The 20,006-nt window shown below is 39.4% G+C and overlaps 1 protein-coding gene and 1 long non-coding RNA gene across 4 annotated transcripts in view; one reads left to right on the top strand and one right to left on the bottom strand.

Annotated features, from left to right (window-relative positions):
* SERTAD2 (SERTA domain containing 2) overlaps window positions 1-13,591 on the bottom strand; it is a 111,575-nt gene extending 97,984 nt beyond the window's left edge. For all 3 annotated transcript variants that reach the window (XR_009694702.1, XM_061155187.1, XM_061155188.1), the window contains exon 1: window positions 12,965-13,591. The gene's annotated coding sequence lies outside the window, so the exon portion shown is untranslated. The remainder of the gene's footprint in view (window positions 1-12,964) is intronic.
* A 355-nt stretch (window positions 13,592-13,946) lies between these two features.
* Window positions 13,947-17,896, top strand: LOC133064744 (uncharacterized). Its single transcript, XR_009694703.1, has 2 exons — window positions 13,947-14,163; window positions 15,383-17,896. It is a non-coding gene; the product is annotated as an uncharacterized LOC133064744 (long non-coding RNA).
* Window positions 17,897-20,006: the final 2,110 nt, after the last annotated feature.

The raw sequence follows: 20,006 nt of genomic DNA, 5'->3' as shown, positions 1-20,006 counted from the left end.
GGACAGACTAAGACTTGGCATCTCTCAAGTCAAAAGAGACACTGGACTTGCACCCTTCTTCTATTCTTGCCATGGAGGTTGGCAGCAATTAATCTCTTGAGGGGTCAAGAAGAATCCAGTAGCTCTTCTTCGAGAATGATCCCATCATTTAGGAAGAAAATTTAGGGGGAAAAAAAAAAAGTGAAGATCTTCCCAGGTAATTGGGTTGTGATGCAGACTTCATAGGTGATTCAGGAGTGCTTTAGAAATTCCATAGGGAAAAAAAATGTGACAATCCTTCTCTACATATTTTGAGAAGGGCATGCCTGAACAAAGACCCTCCAGCATGCACACACACTGGAAAACACATCTTTAGAAGATGACTTTCTCAGGGTAGGTAAGAGAGGGTTCAAGACCAAACAATCCAGAAAAGACTGACACGTAAATCAGATACAATTCTATTTAGAAAGTAAGATCTAGAGACACCAGAGCAGCTAAACTACCATGATAAGCCCAACATCCCCAAAGCATCAAAGACCTGGTCCATCCTCGACAAATAAGATACTATATTTCAAGTACAGCACTTTCTTTTGCTGATTTTTCCACAGGACATGGTGCATTTCTTTGAATAAAAGGGGGGAAAATCTATTTCAACTCTGCTGTTTTCATAAATGGTGAAATTAAAGAGATTTTTGTTCCCATCAGATCTGTATCTTGATGAATATACATACCCTGTTGAGAGTTTCCCTTCCCTGACTTTGAAATAATATAAACTGAAATATATAAGAAAAAATAAGAAGGGCCAAGATAGATTAATGGAGGGTACCTAACCAATGTGCAAAATTCATATAAAATGCTACACCCTAGATACTTAGGTAAGAGGATAGGTTAAAAACCAGTTGAAAGAGAGTCACTTAGTATATACTTACTAGAATGTAGTGTAGCAGGGTCAAAGGAAGACAGAATTTGCCATAAATGGAAAGAAGAAAAAAATAGGAATCACCATTTATTAAAATCAGCTATGTGCTTATTGCTTTACCTATTATATATCAAGGAATAATCACAGAGGTAGATATCACTGTTCCTAGTCAAAAACAAGGAAAACGGAGACTTAAGAGAGGCGTAATGACTACTGTTCAGAGAAGGCAATGGCACCCCACTCCAGTACTCTTGCCTGGAAAATCCCATGGACGGAGGAGCCTGGTGGGCTGCAGTCCATGGGGTCGCTAAGAGTCGGACACGACTGAGCGACTTCACTTTCATTTTTCACTTTCATGCATTGGAGAAGGAAACGGCAACCCACTCCAGTGTTCTTGCCTGGAGAATCCCAGAGACAGGGGAGCCTGGTGGGCTGCCGTCTATGGGGTCGCAGAGTCAGACACGACTGAAGTGACTTAGCAGCAGCAGCAGCAGCAATGACTACCGTTAGCGGTACACCTAACATCCATTCCTCCCTTCCTCACCCTGAGAGAACCTCAGTCCTGCTTACTGTCCACACCTGTGGAGGTTTCTGACTTCTGAATACCATAACATATGGCTCTGAACCACCCTGAGGAAGGAGCCAAAACAGAAACAGGAGCCAGTAAGGAGTCCAGCTGGGAGCTGAGTGTAGCTAAGAACCGGAGCTCAGATCTGATCGACCCTGGAGCCTGCCTTGCCTCTGGATTTGTTGTGAAACAATGAATTTCCTGATGATTCTAGCAAGTTTGGGAGTGGTTTCTTAAAGCATCCTAACTGATACATGAATTTAACTTCTCCAAGGTCACCTACAGTAAGAGAGCGAGAATTGAGCCAAGGTCACTCTGGCCCAAAATGGGGCTTTTTCCACTAAACCACACTGGGACATGAGCTTTCATAAATGTTTTTTCTCATGATAAGATCAAATGATGTTAGATCCAAATAAGGATCTCACCTCAAACATACATTAAAAAGGCATTTACCTTATGGAAATGTTTGTAGTGACCTTACTTGCACATATCTTTAGCAAAAATTCTCAGATTTTCATATTCTGTGGAACTTCTCCATTGGCATTTAATTTTTAGTAGAATGTAAATTCATACACCTTTAATAAGTGAAATTGAGCTCTTGAAAAGCATTCTGAGTTATTATTAATTTTCCTAGGTGTGATAATGGTACTGTGGTTATGTAGGAAAAATGCCCTTATTCTCAGGAGATGCATACTCAAATATTAAATGGTAAAAGAGTCAGGATGTCTATAATTTACTTTCACCTGGTACGAAAAAGTATACATATAAAGAAAGGGAGACAAAGAATCATAAAGCTAATATAGCAAAAGGTTTAGAATTACTGAATCTGGGTGGAGGAAATATGGGTCTCTTATTGAATTACTCTTTCAAGATTTCTACATGGCTGAAAAGGTTTACAATAGAAAGTTGTGGGGGAATATGGTGTGGGGAACAGCACTGCAGAGCACATTGTGGCTGTTCACTGGAGTAATTTAGGATTTTCAAAAATACTGAAACCACGGCCTCACCCTGGATTGTGGCCTGGGGAAGGGTGATTGTAATGTAGCCTTCTTGTATGGTAGAAAGAGCCTGAGCTTGAAAGTCACAACTCATTAATACCTTGACAGTCCCAATCCCAGAAAAAAAACTCTGAATTTTTTTCTAGAATGTTTTTATCCATAAAAAAATTGCTGTTTTAAAGTTAACATATTAATTCCAACAACAAAGAAACTTCTCTAGAAACATACATTGGGTGAGAGAAGGAAAACTCAATTAAAATTAGACCACGACTTTAACAGATCTATATGACTCAGTTCAGTCACTCAGTCATGTCTGACTCTTTGCGACCCCATGGACTGCAGCACACCAGGCTTCTCTGTCCATCACCAACTCCTGGAGCTTGCTCAAACTAATGTCCATCGAGTCAGTGATGCCATGCAACCATCTTATCCTCTGTCGTCCCCTTTTCCTCCTGCCTTCAATCTTTCTCAGCATCAGGGTCTTAAGCTGTGCTCAAGACCAGGAGGGCAAGAAGAATAGAGTAGACTTGGTTATTCCCTAAACAAATCTATTCATAGAATCTACGGTCCAACATGCCAAAATTTAACTTATAAAAATGCAATTTTATAAAAGGAACAATATTTAAGAAGAAGCATTAAGCCACTTAACCTCTCAAAAAAAAATCTTACTAAAATCATGCTCTTTACTCCACGCCAAGGATGAGTCATCATCTGTTAAACTATAAGGAAAGGAGAATTCCTTGAAAAATACACAACTCCAATTCTCCAAATTCAAATTTGTGCAAATTACTTAAAGATACTCCAGTGAGCATTACATAGAGTAAAAGGCTCTCTAAGGTCCTATATCTAAATTTCAGCTGGCACATGAGTCTCTGTGGTTCCATTTGTCTTTCTTAAAATACATGTGCCTTGGGTATGGGATAGAAGTAAACAAACAGTAGATAAAATTTTTAAAGAAATAAAAAATAAATGACAAACTTTAAAAATATAATCTTACAATAGAGATTTTTAGCTTGAAAAACATACCTTACAATATAGGGTTTTTTTTAAGTTTCACTGATATGCAATAAATACATATATTTAAAATGTATAATTTGATAAGTCATGACATATGTATATACCCTTGAAACCACCAGCAATCAGGATAATGAACATAACTATCCCAGGTGGCTTTTAAGTCAAATAGATACATGATGGTTTTAGCACAGATGCAGTTTTTAGGAAAATAAACTCTTGATGGAATTGTTATTTTAAAAAAGAAGAATCCACACAAGTGTCCAGACATTTTCATCAACAGATAAAATAAACATTAAAGCTTTAGATTTTTTCCCCCTAATTTAAAGAGATAAGCACATATTGTATTATTCTAGCTTAGATTTAGGTCCAAACATACAAATATACTCAAAAAACAAAATCTTGGTATTTTCAAATGTGCAGGAAAATGAGAACAAAAGCCATAGTAACAAGGCATTATATTTGAGAATTTAAATATACACACATTAGGATTTCAGCTAACTCCAAAGCAAAACAATTTAGAAAGATTACACCTACATATTACAGCAATACAAAGACTTCCTAATTTTGGCGTATTAGGCCCAGGACATGCCCATCTCCCAGGCAGGACTGGTCTAGGCAAAAATGAGGGAAATGAGTGCGTCTTTGGTAACTGTCAAAAACTTCCATCTCTATGTCTTTCCTCCTCTTTCAGTGTTTCTTCCATTTTTCAGGGAACACTCCTTGCGTACAGAGCCCTCACTGATGTACCAGTCCTCCCAAAGCTATGGAAAAATTTTTGTCCTCAAGAATCCAAACCACATCCATACACAGATCTCCCTTGACTTACAAGAGGGTTACATTCTGATGAGACACATGTAAACTGAAAATACTCTAGGTTGAAAATATATTTAAAACACCTAAACTACCAAATACCATAGCTTAGCTAAACCTACTTTAAACATGCACAGAACACTTCCACTGGTCTACAACTGGGCAAAAACACCTAACACAAAACCTATTTTCTAATTAAGTATTAAATATCTCATGTAATTTGCTGAATACCGTACTGAAAGTGAAAAACAGAATGGCTGTGTGGTACAGAATGGTTGTAACTGCCTTGGTTAGTTACCTCATGACTATCATCACAAGAGGATCATTTAGCATATCGTTGGTCCAGAAAAACTGTCAAAACTCAAAATTCCAGTTCCTACAGAATGTGCAGAACTTTCACACCTCTGTAAATCACTGGAAGCTGAACCCTGGTAATTTGGCTCATCTGTATTCTATTTCTGGGTTGCAGAGTTTCTGCCTCCCATGGGGAGAGCTAACAAATGGAATGAATTCCTAGGATGTGAGCTCCCTTTCCTTTCCGTCCTCCCTGAGCAGCTAGCTGCAGTGGCTAGAAAAGGGGCTGTTCTACCCTTAGGTGTCTAAGGCACAAAGAAGGCCCTCTTTGCCAAACTTAAAAGAGAGGATGAAAAAAAAGGAAGGACGGATTCCCATGAAGGCTGTCCAGGATTTCCAGGAGGGAAGTCCATCTGACCTAGCTTACTATAGTGGCCTCCACTAGACTTCCCATCAAGTTAGAGCGCACACTGTCCAACACAAGAGACCATCTTCATATGCGGATCTTTTCTCTCCCATCTGGACCGTGAACACCATTATGGACAGGTGCCATGTCTATTAGTCTCTGATTAGGCTTCCCAAGTGGCTCCGTGGTAAAGAATTCACCTGCCAATGGAGGAGATGCGTGTTTGATCCCCGGGTCGGGAAGATCCCCTGGAGAAGGAAATGGCCACCTACTCCAGTATTATTGCCTGGGAAATGCCATGGACAGAAGAGCCTGGTGGGCTACAGTCCATGGGATTGTAGAATTGGATGCGATGTAGCTACTAAACAGGAGCAGCAGCAGCAACCCCCAAGCACTTGGGACACGTGTTATTTATAAACAAAAATAAAATAATTAATAAAAGTCATTATCTCAGATTAGTGCTATTTATGCTGTAAAAACACATATATCCACTTTAATATTTGAGGTGAAAGGTACCCTAAGGGTTTTATTTGTTTAGGAAATTATATAGATTTTATAATAATGGAAACAAAAGATTAGTTCTTTATGTACACTAGACAAAGGAAACATAAGATTTTCTTGTTCACTGTGCAATGTAGCTATGGGGACTACATTTCCATTGTGCAATTTTCAGTGTTACACATTTTTTTCAGGCTCTGTCACAAAGAAAGCAAAGCAACGGGAGAAAACAACTTCAAAGGTGTAAAGAAAAGCTAGGAGAAATTTCAGACCATGTCCACTGCAAGGTTTCCTAGGGTTCACAAACGAGGACAATTTCATGATTTCTGGTGGAAACATTGGCAACATTATATGTTTTTAATATTTCATCTCAAACTCAAATAAAAATGGTCAACTCAAATGCAGTTGTTTCAGGATTCAGTTTTAGACCTTCACACTAAGTCAAAAGGCATAAAATCCACATGAAGAAATCTTAACGTTTTTGTCGACCACTATTACACAATGTGGAGCTGTGACTACTCAAGGTAGTAGACAACTAGCTCTAAATATATATCAAAATAGTTTAGAATATAATTTCTACAAGGACAATAATATCTGTTCCTTTTCTTCACTGCTATAATGTACTGCCTCGTAAAAGTAGCTGGCACATAATAAATGCTCAATAAATCTGCTGAATGAAATGAACAGAAGTCAGGAATGGGATACAGGTGTACAAAAAAAAAGAAAAAGACCAAACTTCCTCTAAGAGGCATAGATTTTACAAAGCATAATTTCTGGAAAGTCTCATTTCACCAACTCCAAAATGCAGTTTATCTAATCTCATATTTGAATTGTTTAAATAAAAAGTATAATGGACCATTTGTTTTGTAAATCAAAAGGGGGATTCATTCCATTTAATCAAATTGAAAGGTCTTCTACTACTAATGTCTGAATAATGTGAAGTATTTTAAGAAACTACTAAACATTCTCTCCAAATCAATGGATTTGGGTCCTTAGAAAATCTTTTTACTCAAAGGATTTTTATGTAAATTTTTTTAATTTAAAAATACATACTCATTTTCATACTCCTTGATTTTCTCGTAAAAAGAAGTCTTAAAAATCAAAACAAAAGTTAACTCAAAGGGATACATTTCAGTTGAGTTGAGATTATTGGAACACAATAAAGCTGATGGTTACTTCATCAGGAACCATTAATCATTCAACAATGGCGAATTCTGGAAAACCTCAGTGGACAGGGTCTGGGGTTCTGTCTGGTTTTACAGAGTTAAAAACAAAACAAAGGACCTGCTTTTCACATCTCACGTGCTGTTCTCAGCCTGCACGCCCCCTCAAATGGTCAGGTGGCCACGGTCACAGCTCAGACAGCCACCAATGCTCATCAGGCACTGGGCGCCAAGCAACACAAAGTTTGGGTGCTTGAGATGTTTTAAGGTAATGTAAACAATAAAAAATTCTGTGGGTATCTCTCCAAAAAAGAGGTTAGCAGAAAAGTAGGAAATACTAAACACATCATTATTGTCCCTTTTTTATCACCTCACATAATTTAAAACTTGGTTTTAGGTTTACAAAATGGTTCCTTAAGTTTTGTGCAGATTAGATGATGAGAAAGTTCATCTTTTGAGATAGGGCAAAGCAAATTTTCTATATAGAAGGCCTTTGCCTCAGTCTCATAAAAGCAGAATGAAATAGATGAAAACCCCTTTTCCATGCCTTAAACAGAGGCAAAGGCAAAAGAGAGCCAAAGGAAAAAACCTGCAGTAATCAAGGAAAAAGACTAGTGCGAGAAGAAGAGCAAAATGAGAAAGACACCGCATTAAAAGAAAGACAAATTCATGCGGTAATATTAAGAAAATTGAAAAACAGTGGTAGAACAAAGCAAAGAAGGCTGTGAAAATCAGATAAAATTTAAAAGACTGTTTCGGTCATTTTATTTAGTAAGTTAAAAGCAAACTTTCAATACTAAAGAGTTGTACATAACATCACATGAAACTTTTTAAACAACAGTGCAGACTATACATTCAGAAGCAGAAAAGAAATCTGATCAGTTTGAGTTTTCATCAACTGAATGTTCAACAATAAGGACAAAAGGACAATATACTTTCAACAGTTGCTTTCGGCTTAGCAACCTTGCATTTGAGGATCACTGTTCACTATACTTAATATTAGTTGGAACGAAGAAACTATTTCTTTGTATGTCCCACTTGTTTTAATAAGTCTTACTCTGAATAAACTAGAATTTCATTTCTACTTTAAAAAGTGATATAGTACCATTAGGTTGTGACAACTCTTCTGTTAATAACCATAGAGAGGAACAGCTGAATTCAAAGAAACTGATATAATGTGCTAACTCTAGGCTTTTGATTTTTAAAGACTCAGAACTCACTTTTTGGGACAAGCCGTTAAAAAAAAAGAACTAGTTTCTTAAAATACAGCCTTTCCATACCTGTCTTCACTCACCTTCCTAAATAAAAGATTATACGGAATAAATGAAATCCTCCACGCTACTATATTCTGACACATGCACATTTCACTGTACTCAAAGTACAAAATGATTGTCAGGAGGGGGTCCTGCACATGCAAGTTTTACAATCTTTAATAAAATGTATTATCTTCTAGATACATAAAGTTTGATCTTAGAACATCAACATGTGCTACAATCCAGGATACGCCAAAACTTAATGTTAACATTTAAAATCCCTTCCAAAGTTCCTCACCTCTTTAGGTACCTTATTCATTCTTCTGAACATACCAATAAGAAGTCTCCACAAATATAAAGTTAAAAGGAAAAAATGGCCTTAAGACAAAAGATTTAAAGTCACAATTTTTTAATAATGACAAAACAAATGTTCATATCTAAATGTGAATGTTTACTTTTTATTTGCTTACACTTTGTCCTTCTCCAGTGTTTTTAAAAAGCACTTACAAAAGCACTTGCAAACTAGTACAGCCGCTATGGAAAACAGTGTGGAGATTTCTTAAAAAACTGGAAATAGAACTGCCATATGACCCAGCAATCCCACTTCTGGGCATACACACTGAGGAAACCAGATCTGAAAGAGACACACGCACCCCAATGTTCATCGCAGCACTGTTTATAATAGCCAGGACATGGAAGCAACCTAGATGCCCATCAGCAGATGAATGGATAAGGAAGCTGTGGTACATATACACCATGGAATATTACTCAGCCGTTAAAAAGAATCCATTTGAACCAGTCCTAATGAGATGGATGAAACTGGAGCCCATTATCCAGAGTGAAGTAAGCCAGAAAGATAAAGAACATTACAGCATACTAACACATATATATGGAATTTAGAAAGATGGTAACGATAACCCTATATGCAAAACAGAAAAAGAGACACAGAAATACAAAACAGACTTTTGAACTCTGTGGGAGAATGTGAGGGTGGGATATTTCAAAAGAACAGCATGTATATTATCTATGGTGAAACAGACCACCAGCCCAGGTGGGATGCATGAGACAAGTGCTCGGGCCTGGTGCACTGGGAAGACCCAGAGGAATCGGGTGGAGAGGGAGGTGGGAGGGGGGATCGGGATGGGGAATATGTGTAACTCTATGGCTGATTCATATCAATGTATGACAAAACCCACTGAAATGTTGTGAAGTAATTAGCCTCCAACTAATAAAAAAATAAATAAATGAAAAAAATAAAATAAAATAAAAAGCACTTACAAATTACCCCTACAATGCCCAATGTGAGTGAGGGCCAGGCAACTGCCTTCTCTCTTCACACTGAAAGGACAAGAACTGGGAGAGTCTTGGAGGTTAAGTGTAATGCTCAAGGTCACATGCCAGTTGGTAACATGGCTCAGTCTAGAGCTCCATGGACTTTAAGTGTATGGCAACAGATAACACAAAAATAATTTTCTTCTCCTTTTGATCACTGACAGAGTATACTGTTACCCATTTTCCTAATACTAAAAGACACGGATAGGCCCTAAAAGTTATTTCTATTCCTCTTTCCTCTTCTTTCCAGACAATTCTTCATCAGAAACTTTGTTTTTTTTTTTAAAGCTGAGGACATCCCACATATCTGTAAAATGCCAAAAAGTACTCAAATGTCCTCACCAAAATATGTTAAATAAAAGAAAAAGATGTGAGCTACAGAAATCATGTTGAAATCTGTCAAGCAAAAAATTAGACCTTCCATCCTGTAGAGTATATGCTTTCGTGTAGCTTCTAAGTGCCTATAAATTAACTGTTTAAAGTTTCATTTTAGATTAACTGCTTTCAAAGTGTATGAACAAAAAGGCAAGTTTTTAAAATTGTTTTAGCTAATGAAAATGCAATATATCAACTAAAATGGATTAACTGATTATATCTGGTTAAACAAAGGATTATGTATACAAAATTAGCCACATTGTGCTAGATAGTTCACCCATTTGAAAAGTTTTAACAATGTTATGGAACACTGTAACACTTCTGAGTAGATGAGTATTCAGATTTTGTTACAGAGGACATCTCTTTCATGAAAGATATTTCTTGCATTTTATACTTTCAGAGGGCACAGTAATTAAAGTGGTTTTATTGACAAATAAAGCAGAATGATCCTATAAATGAAGCAGGTGGTGTAGGCCCCATCAATTTTGCTTATTGAAAAAATATGTATTACCCAGTTGTATAATGCCAATTAAGTGTGTGGTGAAGTTTAAAGTGTTTTTTTTACTGATTACATATACCTTCTTTATGATTCCTATTACACTATTTACTACAACTATTTGAAAAGCTAATTATTTATTAAGTCTGCTCAAGAGAAAGAATGTCACTCTTGAATGGAAAAAGAAATAAAGCTTAGGTCCTTAAGGAAATCATGCTGTTTTATTTCCACAGGGTTGGTTTGATAAGTTGACTTTTATTATTATTAATTCTGAAGTCAATAATAACATCACATCATCATTAAGGACACTCAAAATCTAATTTGTATATCTATATTAATTATAAAAACATCCAACTTAGTGAAAGGACGTTTGGGAATCAGAAAGTCTTTCAATTAAAAAAGAGGGCATGTTAGGTATTAAGATGAGATATTTGATAAGTACTTTTCAGAATATTTTAAGTTTAATCTTCAAAATAAAAATTATTTTCCTAATAAAACATTATAATTCCATTTCTATTTACAAAAATAGTAATTGAAAACATAAAAACTCAATTCATTAACACAAATAATTAGTATTCTCCATAATATCACTTACAATGTCATTTAAGTACTCATAAACAAATCGAGAACAAGATTGTTTAATCCATTCCACAACATTCATCAAGACTATTTATGTACCAGGCACCCTGCTAGGCACCTGAGATTAAATTATGAATGAAATACTACTCTTATCCTCAAACAGCTTTGTGTTTAGTAGAGGAGAAAATCACATGTAACAGCAAATGTGTGATATGTATCATTATAATAGAAGTATGCATACTCTGTTGTGCAAGTTAAAATCAAAGAGTCATCAGCTCAACTCATCCAATAACTAAATTTCATGAAAACTCATATAAACTTTAAAGTGTAAATCCCAAACAACATTGTGCAGGTGGATAAGAACTCCGCTTACTTCACTGACAGTAATAATTCTTTATCTTTACAAAAAGCATACTTCTAAAAAATATAATCACTCACGTTTCTAGATGTACTAGGAACAAAGCAAAGAATTAAACTTGAAAATAGGTACTAAACACTGGTCTAAACTCATTCTGACCTCATGATAACCCTATGAAGAAAATTTTTCTATTAATCCCCACTTTATAGATGGGGAATCTGACGTTAATTTGGCCAAGATCACAAAGATAGCAGGAGGAAATACTGAGACTTGAACCCACAGAGACTGGTTATGGAGGTCCCCTTCTTAACCACTACACCGGACACCCTCTCAGGGGGTGATGATGATGATGATGATGGAGGTGGGGCAGCTAACACCAAGTGCTCCCTGACCTGTGCCCTCTCACTTACCCTTAAGGCAACCCTTAGAGGGGAAAGTCATCCCTCCCCTCCCGTTTACAGGAGAAAACTCTCATAGGCCAGGTTTAAACTTGCCTAAGGTCAGTCAGCCATCCTGGGATTGTGGCTAGATTCGAACTCAGGCAGCATGGCTCCCCTGTGTTATAAGGCCTCTGAACGATTTCGGTCTTAAACACTCATGAAAAAGGCCACATGATGAAATGTATTAAACGATTCAGAAAGGCTTTGTATAAGTCTTCCTGAAACACTCTGCCAGGTTTGGGGGCTTAAGACAAGCATTTCCTTATGACAGCATTTACATTTGAGTCAACTTTACTACTTTGGGCTGATCATAAACACATTGCTCCTCTTTAAAAAGAAATTTTTCTGTAGAAACTTGGCAGACTTCAGTACAGGAACAGTCTATTCTTTACAATTAAATTTAGCAACAACTTATTCTGGTTAGTCTGAAAGAAAAGGAGAGAATGAACTACTAAGAGGCCTTTCGTGTACTTTAATATTTCAAAACATGTTTGGTTTGGCCTAATTTGAATCTTGTGGACAAGTAGACCAGAACTTGATTCAAAAAGAATAAGTACCATTTTAAACAGGCTGAATTCTCAAAAGTAGCCTCAGAAGGTGATTCAGAGTATTTCTCATAATTTTTATTTTTACCTCAAATTAAATACTAAAGATGCATAGGGGAAGTCTCATAAAGCATATATACAGCCACACATGTGTACTTTTGAACAGCCTGCAACCAAGAAACCAAATTAAAATTTTGCTCAAGAGCAATCAAGTATACAAAAAAGGGATATCAAAAGAAAAAAAAAAAATCCCTATTTGTCTTTTAACACACCCCACTGTGCCCAGTGACCAGGAAATAAAAAATTCTGTGTTATAATTTCTGGCTAGAATAGAGGTGAGCTAAAGATGAAGTGTCAAACTGGCTTTCCATCTTACCTCGCTTTCCTCCAACAGGTTCAAAGACTCTGTAATCTTTACACTAATATTGAATTCTCTTTTTTTTTTTTTTCCAAAAGGGAACCTACGAAACTATTTTAAAATAAAAACAGCAAGCCATGCCACTAGGCAACCTGTCTTCTCGTGGTCTATCTCATTCAAATCAGACATACCTTTTGCTTTGCCTTTACTGAATAAAAGTTTAACTTTGATTTGGAAGACAACGTACCCGTTATTAGCCGTCTGACACTTTTTGCAGGGCATAGAGTCTATCAGTTCAATTCGCTGATTATGACCGCTCACTAAGAAAGCTTGCCATTACCGCTCATTTTATAAGCGTTGGCAATACCTAGAAATACAGCAAGGCTGGTGAATAAGGAGTCGAGGGGCGGGGGAAGAGGGAGCGAGGAAGGCAGTCGCCACCTCAAATCCACGCCGGACCGGGAACCTCCAGCCCACAGCGTGATCCCTTACCCTCCCCAAAGTGGACCTGCTACATTTTCCCAGACCGTTCCCCCGCCCCAACACCCGTCCCCGCTAACCCAACACGGCACTCACCCTTCAGCGAAGTCGGCACCGGGTCCGGCTCCGAGACGGGTCGGGGTGGCAGCGAGGGAGGGGACGTCTGGGCTGTGGGCGGGGGGTGTCGGTGCGTCACTCGAGTGCAGGACGGTGAGTTCGAGGGGTGGGAGCGGAGCGGAGCAGGGAAATCAAGTCACTGCCGAAAAGGGACGAGGAGCAACGAGGGGGGTGGAGGGGAAAGCCCCTTCCCTAAAATAAGCCCACCGGCCCCTGCGACCCCCTGCCCCAGGGAGGGAAAATAAAACCCGGGGAAATAAAAAGACTGACAAATAAACCTCTAAAACGATGAGATGCGAGGGTGAGACTTTAATTTAAAGGGGGGAGACTGAGCGAGGGCTGGAAGGGTGACAGAAGTGGCTCTAGGTCTATCCCATGCCTTTGCAGTCCCCGAGCGGAGGAGGAGGCTGGCTGAGGGGAAGTTGCAGCGGCTCCCGAGGAGGAGGCGGAGGAGGCGGAGGAGGAGGTTACACGGTAACAAGTACAGACAGACAGCCATGGATCAGAGGGGAGCTGCGAGCTGGGGCGGCCGCGGCGGGGCGAGCGGCCGCGGCAGCAGCACCGCCTGCTCGGCTAGCTCAGGACATTTAATTGGATTGATGGCTTGTGCAGTGACTCACAGACTTTACAGAGTCGTAAAGCAGTCCCCGCCCAGCTGGACAGGGAGACGCGGTGGGGACGGCAGGGGAAAGGGGGGCTGTGAAAGAACCGGGAGGGGAGGAGGCGAGTGAGAGGGCGAGGCGTTGGAGGGGGCGGGGAGCGGAGCGGAATCACCCAATGCCGAAGCCCGCCGCTCCGACGGGCGTGGGCGTCGGCCAATGACGGTGCGGCTCGATAGGCGGCAGGCTTCGCCCCTGGCCCAATGAGTCTTCTAAGGACACTGCCGCTAACGGGGCGGGGGGAAGTGGAGTGGGGGGTGGGGAGTAGTGGGTGGACGCTGAAGTAGGGAGGGAGCGGTGGAGGGAGAGATGAGGCACCGGAGACCGGCGGAGTCACTCCGCCCTCCTCGCTCCAGAAGTGCGCCTTCTGCCAATCCGAGGGCCGCCTGGCGGTGATGGACGCAAGCGTGTGCCCAATGAGGAGGAGAAGGTGTCGCTCCGAGCCACAGGGGAAGGAGTGGGCGGGCCAAGGCCCTCCCCTCCCTCCGGCACCCAGGTCCTCCCTCCCGCCCTGTTCAGGTCAGTCACGCAAATAACAGTGTGAGGGCCGGGGCCGTGCGCGGGGGTGGGGCGGCGGAGGGGCCGCGCTGCCTACGGCGTGACAGCGATAGGGACTGGCTGTGCTGCCGACTCCGCACCGACCGGAGGAGGCGATGAAGAAGGCTGGCTCCTTACTCAGCCTTCAAGCTGCTGCTGTTGCTGCTCAGCCTCTGCCCGGCGCTGCCTGGGAGCCCCTGCGGCCAAACCCCACTCCCGAGTGGCAGACAGATCTGGAGTGAATCGGATCAAAACTTTGCCTGCCTTCGGTGCAGTGCCCACTCTCGGAGACAGCTCCGTGTGACGTCCTCTGGGGCTGTGCTCTGGGAGCCGAGGGATCTGGACGCCGAGACCGGAGGCATTTCCCTCCTTGCTTGCCTGCGTCCAGGGGGAGTCAGGGTAGGGTGTGGACAGGTTGAAACACCTCCAGGATACATAACATTTCTTTATTGGGTTTCTGGTAAAGGCACTTAACCTGACGTGAGTGAAGCTGTGTGGGCTTTGTGCGTGTATATATCAGCTTCCTCCAGCCCTTCCTCCCGCATGCATTACTCTTTTTTCTGCCACTTCTCTGCCCACTCTCCTCACCTTGGACCCTGACACCTTGTACTCACTACTAGATCTCGCTGCTCATTCCCTGGAGCTACGGCTTTTTATCAATTTCTTGCCTACTGTCTAGGAATCATTGTACACACCTTAACACTTCATGCACTTGTACTTGAAAGTAACTGGGATCACTAATAAACCTGAACAGAGGTACCCGTAAAAGAAATACACTGGCAAAAATCCACCTTGTTAACCACAAGATGCATTTCTGCAGGTTATTGAAATTTATGACCGTTTCTTCTTATTAAAACAATAAAAGGTAAATCACATATCACATCCCTAGAAAAAAGATTTTCCAGTCCACTTAGAATACTCAGTATCCCTTTTCTTTAGAAAAGTCAACTGGAGAGACCTAGGATTGACTTGTGGTCTTGAAGGGAGCAAGATCATTTTTTCCCCACGATTATCAGAGTAAAACCTACAGTGGTCTGGAATTCAGAGGAGAGGTAGTAAGTGAACAATAAGCCTTAAGCCTTACCCTAGTCATAGGGAGGCTTTCCTTGATTACTGTCATTTTAAGATAGGGACCCTTCCCCTAAACTGTAATTGAGACACTCAACCTGACACCTCTTACCTCTTCTCTTTCTGATTTTAGCCTTATTCCGTGATGTCGGCCTGCATCCTGAGTCCACCTAAGAAAATGAACCAACCTGCGGACTTCCTATAGTGCCCAGAATGTGTATGCATTGCCCCTCGGTGTGTTGAAACTTCTTTGCAGTTTGGCAATGCAAGGACAGCAGCATCCTCATTCAGGGACATAATGATACTCAGGAGGGGGGCCATGTTCCCTTAGCCAGGTCACCCTGTGATGATTGAAACACACTAAATCCCTCCTGTGGGAAGAATCAGCTCCATCTCTAGTGTGGGCTATGCTACTACATTTAAGAATGTGCTAATGATACTTTCAGAAAGCCTATTTCTTATTTCTCTTGCTGTGAGGTCATTTTATGACCCAGGTGAATATAATTGATCGTGGTGTTATCTTATGTACTATGAGTGTCACTAAAAACATAGATGATTTGAGTCTCAACTACACTAGAGGATCTTTCAGAGGATCTCCAAATAGCCAGGGTTAGCCTTCTGTGGCAGAAGTTGCTCCCTTGTCAGTTGATACTGGCATGCCTCCAGTCCCCACCATGTGTCATCTTCTAATTCTGTGCTCACCCTATTCCAGTATTTCTTAAATGGTTGTCTTAGACCCACCTAGATTCCTGAGTTTGCTCTCAGACCTGCTGAATCATCATCTCTGTAGGCTGGTCCTGGGCTTCTGCATTTTTAGCAAATATGCCTGTGACGTGAATAAATATTAAAAAATCAAGTGTTTCATTTGAAACCCCCTTTTTATTCCTTTCTTTTGAAAATTTAAGAACTGTTACTTATTTATTCCTTCCTTTTTTCTTTCTCACACATATTTCTTTCCTTTTTTTCCATGTATATTCCTTTCTCTTATATATTTTTTCTGTCATTTTTGTGATCACTTACCTTTCTATATTTCTTGTGCACAGGATTGTGTAATACACTGGCAGAGTAATCCCTTAAAAAAAATGGGTGAAGTTGGCAAATTCCCTTTCATAAATACTGTAGGTATACTTTATAACTACACCATTTAAAACATATACTAAGTCAAATAGATGTATAAGCTTAAAAATAACACTGTAATTGATGTTATGTATAAATCTCAACATGTATGAAACTTACTAGTTTATGATTTCAAAGTATACAAAAAGAATTTTTTACATGGGGGAGTCACATTTCAAAATGCAAATTTCAATGTACAAATGATTTGTTATTATCATTTTCTAAACAGTGGAGTGAGACTAATGATGTACTGAGACCTGTTAGGGTTACCAAAAAAAAAAAATAAAAAGTGCTATATGAGATTTTTGTTATCTCAAAGAGCTTATATACAACTCACATGGACCAGGAAGCAAAAGTACATCCTTTATTAAAGATGGAGGTTTCAACCCGAGTTTCATTAGCATTCCTACAGATAGAGCCCAAATGAACATTAGCTCGCAATCCAAATTACAAAATAAATGAATTAAAAAGTCGTAATCAGCAAGAGGAGGCAGAGGCAGAAAAAAAGAAAAATTAGAATTAGATTCTAAATCTGAAAAAGAACAAGAATAGGCCCATTTTGCTTATGAACATATATGCAAAAAATTCTAAATATTAGCTAACCAAATCCAACATTCTTACTCCAGAAGAACTAGAAGAAACCTTGAGACTCATTTCCTGGAGAAGGAAATGGCAACCCACTCCAGTATTCCTGCCTGGAAAAGTCCATGGACAGAGGAGCCTGGTGGGCTGCAGTCCATGGGGTTACACGACTGAGCATGTGTGCACGAGGGTGGACGGAGATGGGTTGGTAGCAATAAAGTGGTAGAACTAAAAAAAAAAAAAGAAGACTAATTTCCCTCTCTTTAGAATATACCTGTCTAGCTACCTATCTAGTCGTTTATCATGAAAATGTAATAAATCAAGTAGGGTTTCTTTCAGAAATTCAAATATGATTTAACATCAGAAAACCTATCCAAATAATTTACCTCAAGAAGGCTAAGAGAGAGAAAGCATTGGAAAATGTGCATCACTTATTAATAATAGAAACTTTCAGAAAAACTAGGAATAGGAAGAAATGTACTTAACTTTATGAAGGACCAAAAATGTACTGCAAAATATTATTAATGGATTAACTTTAACACGTTCCATTTAAGTGTGGGATCAAGACAAGTTTGCCACCGCTGCTCAAATGATATGGAAAGTCCTGGCTGACGAAATAAGATTTGTAATAAAAGGATGAAGAAATTAAATGGAAGAATCAGAAGGAAAGCGATAAAAATTCGGGATTTTTGCAGCAATATGATCAACCACATAAAACACCTAATAGATTTTTTTTCCTTCCAGATTGAGTTGGTGTAGTGTATTCTTGGTTATCAAAATACTCATAGCTTTGGGTCTTTGAAATGGTAAATATTCATGATGTGTGAAACAGCATGATACATAACTGTATGATCTTAATTACATAAAAATGGATGCTTAGTTGTGAAAAATACACAAATGAGACCTAGAAGGACATGTCAAACAGTAAACTGCTTGTGATTATGAATGACTTTGTTTTTTGCTTCTTGTGCTTTTTGGTTTCCTATTATGCACATGTTAACTTTTAAGAAATAAATGTTATTTTAAAAACCTTAAAAAAAAAAAAAAAACCTAATAGAAACAATAAGCTATTAGAAATAATACAAGAAAGCCACAAAGTGACAGACAGCAATTTTTTTCTCTTTCTTCCACAGAACTACTTTTTTATGGGGCACATGGCCAATCAGAATAAAGACAATGTTTGCTAGCCTCCTTTGTAGCTAAGTGTTGCCACGTTCTAGGCAATGGGTTAAAAGCAGATCTGGTGCACACATTCCTAAAGGGAGAGAGTATGCTTCATCCTCTTTCCTGCTGTCTGAAATGAAGATAGAGTAGCTGGAGCTTCAGCAGTCATCTTAGACCATGAGCTGAGGTTGGATATGGAAACCACACACAGAGGAGCAAGAAAGAAGGCACCTTCTGTACTAGCACCAACCCTAAAGCAGCTACCTCCAGACTTCTGGAACTTCTTGAACACACCTGCATCTCATTCGTGCCACTCTTATTTTAGTTTGTGTGTATGCATGTATGTTGCAGACAGCCAAACTTAATCCTAAATGATACAGCAACATTTCCAAATTCAAATCCTTTTGTGAAAACCAGAAGTATTCTTACATACTAGTACTAAAAAATTAAAAATAAGATACTATTTATAATAGCAAGAAAACTCTAAAAGTCTTCGGGGATTAACCTAAGAAAAATGCACAAACGTTTATGAAAAAAAATGTTAATACTGGACTTCCCTGGCAGTCCAGTGGTTTACGACTCTGCCCTTCCACTGCAGGGGATGCAGATTCAATTCCTGGTTGGGAAACTAAGATTCTGCACACCGCATGGTGTGGCCAAAAAAAAAAAAAAAGACTAAAGAAAAAATGTTAATGCTATTTAAAGACTTCAAAGAAGACCTAAATAGGGGTGTGTATAATGTTTGTGGATAGGATGAAGTAATGTTACTAAGATAATTGGTGTGTATGTGTGTGTGTTTCATCTCTAAGTTGTGTCTGACTCTTTGCGACCCCATGGACTGTAGTCTGCCAGGCTCCTCTGTCCATGGGATTTCCCAAGCAAGAATACTGGAGTGGGTTGCCATTTCTTTCCCCAGGGCATCTATCTTCTTGACCCAGGGATCAAACCTGTGCCTACTGCTGCATCTCCTGCATTGCAGGCATATTCTTTAACCGCTGAGGCACTGAGGAAGCCCACTAAGATTTTAATGACCTCTAAATGTGTTCATAAACTCAGTGCAAACCATTCAAACTTGTAACAGGATTTGAAGAATTTAAACATTCTCAAATACATATGGAAGATTAAATTCCATTATAATCTGGTCACTTTTTTAAAATGAAAATCAGAAAGGGGAAATTTACCTTCTCAGATAATAAGGCATATTATAAGTCATAGTAGCAGACATGTAAAACAGAGAACCAGAATAGACAACTCAGAAACAACCCATTTACCTATGTGAACTTGGTATGTGATAATGGTAACATCACAAATCTATGAGGAAATCATGTAGAGACAGTCAAATATCACTACAATAATAATTCCATATAACAAATAACCCTGAAATATCAGTGACTTATTAAAGCCATTGTTTTTTTCTCTTTCACAGGTCTGTATGTGAACTGAGACTCTGCTGATCCCATGTGGTTAAGACTTGATTGGACTCAGCTGGGCTTTGCTCCAGGACACAGGTTAAGTTCAGGTCTTTATCACATGTCTCTTTCTGGCAATGACAGGAGCTCAAGAGGTGAAGTCAAATCACTCAAACACATTTAACACTTCTGCTGCCATCATATCTCCTAATGTTTCATTGGCCAAAGAAGTCACATGGCCAAGTCCACCAAAGTAGTGGAAGGTGCTGCAAAACCACATGGCAAAGAGCATGGGTGTATAATTCTATAACTGGGAGGATGTGAAGGATTGGGAATAATAATCCAACCTAACAGAGAAGTTTTGTTTCATAGATAATGTTGGAAAAATTGGTTCACCATAGAGAAAAATAAAGTTGCATCCATATCTCATACCATTTGCAAACGTAAAATTTCAATGAATAACAAAACCTAAAAATGAAAGGGAAA

Source organism: Dama dama, chromosome 11 (genome assembly GCF_033118175.1).
Source record: "Dama dama isolate Ldn47 chromosome 11, ASM3311817v1, whole genome shotgun sequence".
Taxonomy (NCBI): domain Eukaryota; kingdom Metazoa; phylum Chordata; class Mammalia; order Artiodactyla; family Cervidae; genus Dama; species Dama dama.
This window is presented reverse-complemented; position numbering and strand designations above follow the sequence as displayed.